Genomic DNA, 8,965 nt, shown 5'->3' on the forward strand with positions numbered 1-8,965 from the left:
ACCTGAAAGTTGGTGCTTTTAATATGGCAGCCCTCATGTTTAGTATTCAGACCGAAGACGAGCCTTCCTGCGAGAAGACTCCTGATGCTCCTGTGATGTGATTTCACTAAGCTGATCTTTGAGGTATGGGGTCCCCTATTCAAGCCTAAGAGACCTTCTATTAGCCTAATAATAATATTAGCTTCTTAGTAAAGGGAAGGTGGTAGTATCCACTGTCATTATAACATGATCACCCCTTTTATATTCTATGGTATTGTAACGATGCTGATGGTTTTGATTTTAATCATTTGTCTGCTTGTATTAGCCAAAGTACTGCATCTTAGGACACGTGGTCTATAAAAATAAACTCTTTTTATTTTCACCGTGTCTCTGTTGATTCTTGTTGTGGACTGATGTGAGAATAATATACGAACAGGTATTTCCGATTCCCACCATTTCTGAGAGTATACTGAGTCGCTTGTTCTGGGTTGTCTTTTCATTGGGATCGCCGAGCTAAACCTCGGATAACAAATGGGACACTTATGCTAGCCGGATACTGGGTTCTGGGTTCTGAGGTGAGTTTCTGGTACACCACAATTCACTGAGGTCCTGGGCTTCTACGCATAGTTCTGTATATAAGCAGAATCCCTGCAACATGGCGCACCTAACGTTTGGTCTATGAGTTGAAACGCCTTAGTAGTGCTTATCTTAGTCCACAACACCCTCATTCTTGTTTCCGGATAACAAGTCTGACGGATTTAAACCTACCTATTTCTATTGATATAGGTTTCTTCAAGCTTGATCATTAAAAAGGTTATTGAACCCTTGTGCTACTGAATACTTCAAGTGTAGCTTGTCCTTATGCTGGTAGATATTGCGGCGCATAGCCGTGCAGCTCTGAAACGTCATTTGACGCAGTATGGGGTGCCGGACACTGGTATGAACGTCATCTTTGTGGTGGGAGCCGATGCGGCTCATCCCTATGAGTTGTTCTACTCTTGGGTGACGATTCCGGCGGTGAGTGAGGATGATAATACCTTTCATTCTTACACTGCCACTGCCGTGCCAGCGAACTATACACCGTATAGGACACAAGAAATACCAATATCTGCTTGGCAGCATCATATTTGGTTTAATGGCGCCCTTCCCCATGTGGTTATACCGCCAAGAATGGGCCCTTTATCAATTGCAGGGGCCACTTGGCCGGTACTAGCCGGATTTACGCCTCATCCCCGTTACCTCACGGTGACGGTGGCTGAGTTGCGTGTACTACACACTGCCCTTATTACGGTATATAGGGCGTTAGTGCAGTACGTGTCGCGCAATATGCAGGCGGGGGCGCCTGCTGTTGCGGGGCAGCCTACTGACCACCACGCGGTGGTCATTAGTCCTGTTATGGTTAATTCTGTTATGGGCAAGCGCCCCCAAACTAGGGATGATTTCCCCTTTTGGCTTGCTGAAAAAATTGACCAAATAGAAGCGGTATACCCGAATACGTCTCCTGTGGAGAAACACAGGATCCTCACCATTAGTTTGCCTAAAGACTTGGTCCCCCACATAGATGATTGCGTTACCTGGGGTAAGGTCTTTACAGCGACGTACGCGCAGTGCTTTGGCACTCCGTCTCTGTTGTAGCTGCCCTCCGTTATTAAACGTGTTCAAGAGAACCACGGTGCGGAGTCTGCGATAGAATTAGGGATGCGGCTCCTCGGGGAGTTTGACCTGGTGGCTACCATGATAATGGGTAACCTTAAGGGTGATGCTTTGCAATTCCAGGTTCGTAATGAACTGAAGAAAGTTGCCGAGGAGGATAAGCCGCAGGAGTTTGCGAAAATAATCTCAGGTGCATACAGAGATTTAGGTCGTAGCTCTTTAGGAGTTAAGCCTGTGATCAAAACTCCCGATTTTAAGCAGCAGGGTAAGGCAGAAGCCTCTGGTAAGGATGACCGGCCAAGTTTTCCAAAACAAAATTGGCGGTCTAAATAACAGGGAAAGCAGCAGCAGAAACAGGGCTCTCGGCCTGCCTCTCCCGTTCAGTCAAGTAGTGAACGCACTTATGATCTGCGAGATCGTGCTACTATTAAGTCTCCTGATAGATTTCAGGTTTCTGAACAACGTTCTCCTCGTTCTTCACAGGAAACATCGGCTTCACAGTCCGGTGGCGGAGGCGGTGGCAAAGGTCGGGGTGCACCACAAACACGTGACCAGCCCCGACAGACTGAGGGTAAAGGCAAGCAGGACGAATTTGCACGACAAAGACCCCCGTTTCAGAAGAAGAAAGTGGCGGCTCTGACGGCAAGGTATGCCTCAGATAGTGCGGACACAGCTTCAGAACCGGACATGGGCGCTGACGCTACTTGGCAGCGCAGCGGAAATTACCATAGTCCGTCAAGCTCTGCGTCCATTTCTGGCGGCGACAGCAACTGATATAATGGTTACTGTTGAAACAGCTGACACCAGAGTGGCTCCCCCTGACAGACTTTATGAAATAGTCTTACTAATTGAGGTGACATACAACGTACAATTAAGGGGATTTTTTGGGATAATCTGACTACCACCTATGATATCCTCCTAGCGGAGGCAGATTGGCCCCCAGCTTTCATTTTAGAAGCTCCTAGAGGGGAGGAGGTAATCCTCCCGTCCTTTGCGCACACGGTGCCTAAGGACCAGGCTGAAGTGTACGCTGAGGAGTGGGCGCTGGCGCTTGCGCCGGCGGTATATCGTACTCAGGTGGGATGGGACCGGTTGTCCCCCTGCCATGAGATTCCATTGTCGACAGTCTCGTGCGTAAAAGATTTAAAACGACACTTGACATTTCCAATGGCTTTTTTAGCCACAACCTGTCCACACTGAGTAGCCAGTGGACGGCGTTTACTTCGGGCGGCAAACAAAAACAGTTTACGCGATTGGCCATGGGCTACAAAAATAGCCCTGGCGTCTTTTCCGCTCGCGTGGTCTCTCTCTTAGAGAGAATAGACCCCGACGCATACTCCTACGTTGACGATATCTACCTCACGGATGATGAGCTGATGCCACATCTGTCTCGAGTCGACAATATTATAGTGAGTTTTGCTGACTATGGCTACAAATTTAATTTTGCGAAGTCTCACATCGCGGAATATACAGTGTTGTTTTTGGGCTACGAGCTCAACAATGAGGGTAAGGGATTAGCTCCTCACTTTCTGGAGAAGTGCGCATGCTTGCGCGCTCCTACAATGCTGAAAAAATTACAATCTCTTCTGGGCTTTCTGAATTTCGGACGTACGTATATTCCTGATTATGCCCAGCGTATCAAACGGCTTTATGCCTTGGTACAACCTTCCTTTTCGAAGTCTAGCTGGAAGCTAGAACACTCTGCTATTCTACAGTCTTTACAGGCTGATCTTCTTGCTTCACAATACTTGCTGACGTGTGATAACCGCACTAACCTGGTAATAAGAATAGTACCGGGCGCCGTGGGTTTCACGTATTTAACGTTTAATGAGGGCGATACAGTCCCCATTGCGTATAAATCACACTTGTACACCTCTGCTGAATTACGTTTTTCCACGGTCGAGAAAGTTCTGACTGCTGTACAGATGGCGATCCTTAAAGAACGCGCACTGTCGCATGGGAAACAGATTCTGGTTGTAACACCGTATCCTGCCCTAGAGGCAGTGACTAAAGCAAGTGTACCAAATTCTAAAGCTTTGCATCCACGGTGGATACAATGGGCAACAACTCTGACGTCGCCAGATGTCACTTATATCTTTGACGCCTCATTACAGACTCAGGAGTACTTGCAGTATGAATTTGTTCATCCGGCTCCTCTGTCTTTGCGCCCGCTCGAAGAATACCATTGTGTCATATACACTGACGGCTCGGCGCAGCCCGCGATTGGATCAAAGCACGCTTATTCTGCGGCTTGTGCAATTGTCGTCGGTACATTCGTAAATGGTGAATTCCAATCTGATGCAGTGCATACGCAGTCATTGGGTGATTGTACCGCGCAATTGGCGGAGCTTCGGGCTCTGGTGCTTGCACTGGAGTTTGCTGATCCCCGTGTCACGACTTTAATAGTTAGTGACTCTTTTTATTGTGTCCAGTCATACAATGACAACTTACACTTCTGGTCTCAAAATGATTATCGAGACACCAAAGGTAGCACAATTAAGCATAAATTGCTTTGGGTTCGAGTGGCAGACTTTAAAGAACGTCTCCCTCTCGTGAATGTTATTCACACTCTTGGTCACCAACGACTTGGTGTCCATGCCGTCGGTAACAGCTTGGCTGACGAGGCGGCAAAAACCGCAGTGGCTACATACTTAGTGGCAGCAGTTACAAGATCCAAAAGTAAGATTGATGATGACATCTTGGCAGCTCTTGCTGCTACAGAGAAGGGAAGTGATTACCCGAAGGGTTTTCCTTCTCGTTATTCTTATCATTTAAGTCCTGATAACGTCCCGTTAGTGAGGATTAACGACGTTGGTGACAGAATTATTCCCAACGCGGACTGCAGACCAGCACTGATTCTAGCTGCACACGAGGGGTTGGCGTCAGCCCACGCCGGTGTGTCCGCTACTATATCTCTGTTACAACAACGTTACTGGTGGTTTGGTTTATATAAACAAGCACGCGCGTATGTTCTTGATTGTGACATTTGCCAACAGATTAAACCTTCTACTGTTGCGCGTCCACCACAAACACAGTTGTAGATATCTAATAAGCCATTTGGTTGTGTTTATTTAGATCACTGCGGTCCTTTTTCTTCTGATACTGCGTACAAGTATATCTTGGTTGCAGTGGATTCGTGCACACGTTTTCTCTGGGTATGGCCACAAAGGAGTGCTGATTCACGGACTGTCATCAGGGATTTGCGTGTCTTTGTGGGAACTTTTGCGTGTGGTACCTTCCATTCTGATCAGGGCCCTGCGTTCGCCTCTAAGGCTTACAAGGAGGCTATGAGAAATTTGGGGGTCCTAGTCAAATTTTCGTCCCCCTACCGACCTGAGGGTAATAGTGTGGTGGAGCGAATGAACCGTGACTTAAAGCAATCATTGACAGCACGTGTTTTAGGCACAGGCCGGAACTGGCTAGCCCATTTGTATAACGTCCAACGTGCACTTAATAATCTCCCTAGAAGGTCTCTGGGTGGGCGGACCCCATACATGATGCTCTTCGGAATCAGAATGTTTGTTCCAGACCTTGATGGTCTAGACATGGCGGCGTCGACCGCACCCTTTGACGTAGATGATCACTGTGCTGTTTTGCAGACTCTACAAGAAGCCAGAGACTCTCTTTCGAAAGAACACTTGCCCTCCACATCTGAAGCTGAGGTTCAGATTCCGGTAGTCGGCTGGCTACCCCGAATTGGAGACCTGGTCCGTGAGAAGGTGGAGAACAAGAAGGAGTTCGGCCCCTCTTATCGTGCACCAGTTCCAGTGCTTGGAGTGCAGGGTAGAAGAACAGTCATTTTACCTCCACTTCCTGGTCGAAAAGAAAACAGGTACATCTCTATTGACAATGTCAAACTTCAGCGAGTGGCCGATACTTCTTAGTCTGACTCCAGCAGTTTCATGCCAGACGATGCAAAGAAATTCAACGTTGGTTCCTGCTTCTTCCACCTTGTCTGATGTTGCCGTCGAGATGCAGTCAGTTACTGATCCCCTGTTAATACCACCGGCTGGTGGTCTGCCCGACGAGACTGAGTATGCTTATCCTACAAATGGTCACTCGCCTGTTTTACAATCTACGGCGCTTGATCAGTCCAGTTTCTCCTTTGACACTAATTCATTGCCCTCCACCCCCCCTTCGAACATTGCTGTTTTTGCTAGTTGGTTTAAACGACATTTTTTGGTTGCCCCTTGGACATACATCTGGCTAATGCTTTTCAGTATTTTTTTGTTTATGTCCATTGGATTTGTAATAGTGTTTTTCCGTCTGGTGGATGGTCACTATCTCAAAGAGAGATCAGCAATTAGACTTATCAATGGAACTTTGGCCCCCCACTCCTCGTCCCACATCATGAAAAGGGACCAGACTTTTGTGAATATTACTGCCTGGCCCGTCATGGATGGAATCGCATGGGATGCTGTTAAATTTCAAATTCATGGGCCTACAGAGGTCATTAATGTACCTAATGTATTTCGTGTTTCTATGGGTGATGTAGTTAAACAGAACATACTTTCTGATGATTGGGATGTACACGCCATTGAGGCACTGTTTTCAGATTTGAAATATTATGCCGCTTTTGATGCTGAGGATTTGTATGAAAATGCGGCTAATTATGCAGAACAGTATTGTTTTCAGCATTATGGCAATCACTTCCTGCATAAAGTGAATACATTTAGAAATTTTGTAAATTTTACCCAATGGGAACACTGTCCCACCCCCTCTTTTGGCAGTTCACATACATTAGTTGATAAGTATACTTATTTTACTGATTTCAGTGTTTCAGACCCGGCATCCTTTTATTTTAAAGTTAAGCCTGAGTCTGCCTCAAAGGTTAGACTGACACACACCAAATTGCTTTATTCTAAGTCCTTTATGGATGAGTTGTCAATCAAAGGTTATGATCTATGGAAGGCTACTATTGATCTTAAGTCGGTTTGGGGTTCCAAACCGTGGCAGGTTCAGGGAACTGAAGCTTTACACCGTGCCTGTCTAGTACCAAATCATATGTTGTTTTTAAATTCAACCATCTTCCAAACCGGGAGGAGCCTAGCGCGCATCCAAGATGGTCGCGTGAGCACAGGGCTCCCCGGACCCTCTCTGCTCCTCGGAATTTATCCTGAGAATATCCTGACGTGGCTTATGGAATCTGGGAGATAACGACCAGCTGGGCGTATATCTCTTTTCAAAACTCAAATCGGACCTGGGAATCCTGAGTTGTTGTCATCGGAACTTTTGGGACCCACCCGACGGAGGTGGCCGGGGTGAAGGAGACCCGAGGGACCGGGCTGCAATTGAACAACAGCGGCTTCAGCGCGGTGCCAGCTGCCGATCCACCACTTTCGGTTTCGGTTTTGCACTTCAGGAGACCGGCAGGGAGGTGCGCTCGGGGTGGAGAGGTGCTTCCTGGGCCTCTGCATGAGGTTTTCTTTCACCTGCCACTAGAGTGCCTATCGCCTCGGACCCCCTATACCGACAGTTTGTGGTTTTCTTGCTGGTGCCCTTACACCTCTTGATTGGAGGTCCCCTCGGGTGACCGTGTTCACATGGGGGGCAAAGGGGGTCCCGAGGGCCGCAAGACCAAGGCTTCCCTCCGCGGGGGAGCGGTCCAGAGCAATAACATGGATCGCTACACCCAGGGCAGGGGGCCTTCTGGCGCTGCTGGCCTCCCCTCGGACACTGCGGAGGGAGGCGCGACCGTCACTACGGAACTATCCCTGCAGGACATTATGGGCGCCATTGATGGCATCAGGGAAACCATCGCGACGCAATATGAGGCCCTGGCCCGTAAGATTGACACTGTCGCGATCGATGTCACCCTGATCCGGGCCGACCTCTCCAAAACTAACGAGAGGGTCCAGGCTCTCGACGCACGGACATCCACCCTCGGTGCGGAGGTGTCGGATCTGCGGGCCGCGCTTGGAGACATCAGGGTGGTTAACGATCATATGGCCCGGCGGCTTGAGGACTTCGAGGGACGGGCCTGACGCAACAACATCCGCGTCATAGGTGTACCGGAGTCCTCTGACGGCCGCCCGGTTGACCTCGTGGTCGAGGAACTTATCCTGAAACAGTTGTCCTCGGCTGGCCTAAGTAAGTTCTTTGCCGTGGAGCGGGCCCATCGAGTTCCGGGCGGTCGGCCACGGCCGGGGGCCCCTCCGAGGCCTATCGTGGCCAAACTGTTCTACTACAGGGACCGCGACGCTATTCTGCAGGCCTCACGGACCCACGGCCCGGTTCGACATGAGAACTCGACCATCAATTTTTACCCGGACTTCACGCAACTGGTCCAGAAACAACGTATGGGATTCCAAGGGGTGAAGCGTCGTCTCCGTGAGCTGGGCCTAAAGTATTCGATGCTCTACCCTGCAAAACTCCGAGTGGAACACGGGGATCGGACAGCCTTTTTTGACTCTCCTGTGGCTGCAAGTGACTGGCTGGACTCTCTGCCGGACGGAGGTGACCGTCCCGGACCCTCTGCGGGCACCGCAGGTGTTGGGTCCCCTTTAGAATGACTTTTGGTCCTTGATTTTGCCTTTTTGCACTGTACAGTCGGGTCTTATTTCATTTGCACATTGTGTTTTACCAGGACCAGTGAGGGGGGCGGGCGGGGACGGGTCCCTTACCTCCTCTGGGTTCTTTCCGTAGAATGGGGTTAGTGGGGCGACAGGCACACTGCAAGTTGGGGGGGTTTTTTGGCCCGCAGGGGTGCAGGGTGGGGGGAGTTGGTCATGGGGTGGGGTTGGGGGGGAGGAGGGTTTGTTTTGCTGTGTGTTTTTTGTTTACAGGGCGAGGTACTGATTTTTGTCCACATTTGGGAACTGTGCTGCAGGCTGGGGGACCCTTGATCTATTGGGGGGGATGGGGGGGACGGGTTGAGGCTTATGTCATGGAACGTCAATGGGTTGGGGGACCGTATCAAGCGGGGTGTAGTACTGCAATATTTGCGTCGTTTGACTCCTGATGTGGTGTTTCTCCAGGAGACGCATCTGGTTGGCAATGTTTGTCATGCAATGAACAGGGGGGGATACCGCCTCGTGGCCCATTCTGGTTTCACAACTGGTTCCAGGGGGGTGGGCATTCTGCTGCGAACCTCACTTCCGGTGGAGATCACTAAGATAGTCTCGGATGACAGAGGGCGCTATGTGTGTTTGATTGGGAGGTGGGAGGGGCAGCCCCTTGCCCTGGTTTCAGTTTACGTCCCCCCGGGCCTCCAGAACTCCACCTTCACTGACTTGGGTCGAATGCTGCTTGACCTTCCGGACAGCCTCCTGCTCATGGGCGGGGACTTTAATTCTGTGGTTTCGGGTGAACTGGATCGTCACCCACCGAGGAC

The sequence above is a fragment of the Triturus cristatus genome, chromosome 4_2 (assembly GCF_964204655.1).
Source record: "Triturus cristatus chromosome 4_2, aTriCri1.1, whole genome shotgun sequence".
NCBI lineage: Eukaryota > Metazoa > Chordata > Amphibia > Caudata > Salamandridae > Triturus > Triturus cristatus.